Genomic DNA, 1,351 nt, shown 5'->3' with positions numbered 1-1,351 from the left:
AATTTGCTCCACAATTTTCTCCGCTCTACCTCTCAGATTCTCTTTACTACAAAATGACTTTTACATTCATATTTATCTCAACATACAATTTGACATTAATACATGATAGAGCAAAATAATATTTATCCCAACATACAATTTGACATTAATACATGACAGAGAAAAATAATTCATACGCAGTTGTTGTTGAGTGTAGACAGTAATCACGCAAGTATTTGTGGAGTGTGGCCAATAGTGGTGCAGTAAATGCTCGCCCATATTTACTAAACTTCATTAAATGCCTTAACCTCTGTGAGTGGTACTTCTCCTTCTATCTTCAAACAAAGACGCAACTTGCAAAAAATACCTCTGACAAGTATGGTTGCTGTTAGGATGTTTAATGCGGTAGTTGGGATTAATATTTCCAACAATTTCTCAAAGCCATTTCATATTTTTTCTAAAATTAATACTTATAAACTCTCTTTCATTGCTCACATGGTATTTTCTGTGAGCTAATAATTAACCTATATTGGATTAATTATGAAGAAATGATATTAATTCGAGCTATATTTGACTTATTATGGAGTTGATATTTATTATTTCTTATATTGCTAATAATTAGACTTAACTACTTAATATGAGTGTAACAAAGCTAATTATTGGTTACACAGTTAAGTTAAACTTATTTGTAGCTTTGGCCAATATAAAGTGACTTATGTAGCACCTGCAGAATTTGTCATCGCATAAAGGCATAAATTAATGGAACATTATTAATTAATGGTAGTTTTAAACTTATTTGTAGCGTTGGCCAATATAGAGTGACTTATATAGCACCTGCAGAATTTGTCATCGCATACAAGCATAAATTAATGGAACATTATTAATTAAGGGTAGTTTTAGGTTAAAAAAACAAATAATTTTGAGTTGCGAGGAAGTTCTTTGTGCGAAAGTTCTTGTGCACAAGTTCCTCCGCACAATGAACATCCACACAACATCGTTCCACACAAATCCCTTGCTTGGCTTGGTCCAGTTTAAACTCATCTACTTTCGTGCTTCGGTTAGAGTTCTTGCACCTCACTCTAATAAGTAGAACGAATCATAAAGGAATCCTGTGAATTAGTGGGGACCCCATGGTAGTAAAAAACAGCACTGCAGTTAAGCTGCATGGTTGTTCGCCATGAAGATAAGATGGAATGTTCGGAGCTATTGAAACAAAGATAGGATCTAATGAATAAACAACGTATGGAGGACATAGCAACTCGTCAACGCATCACTTGGTTCGTCCTTTCTGTCCATCATAGATCTCATTCTTCGTTTAGTTCAGTGTGGAAATTTAGTGAGTTCCCTAAATAAAAAATAGAGATCAATACCC

Source organism: Pinus tabuliformis, chromosome 6, assembly GCF_031772625.1.
Source record: "Pinus tabuliformis cultivar Carrire ecotype Pingquan chromosome 6, CPIR1, whole genome shotgun sequence".
Lineage (NCBI taxonomy): Eukaryota > Viridiplantae > Streptophyta > Pinopsida > Pinales > Pinaceae > Pinus > Pinus tabuliformis.
The sequence above is the reverse complement of the archived record's forward strand: the minus strand, read 5'-3'. Positions refer to the sequence as shown.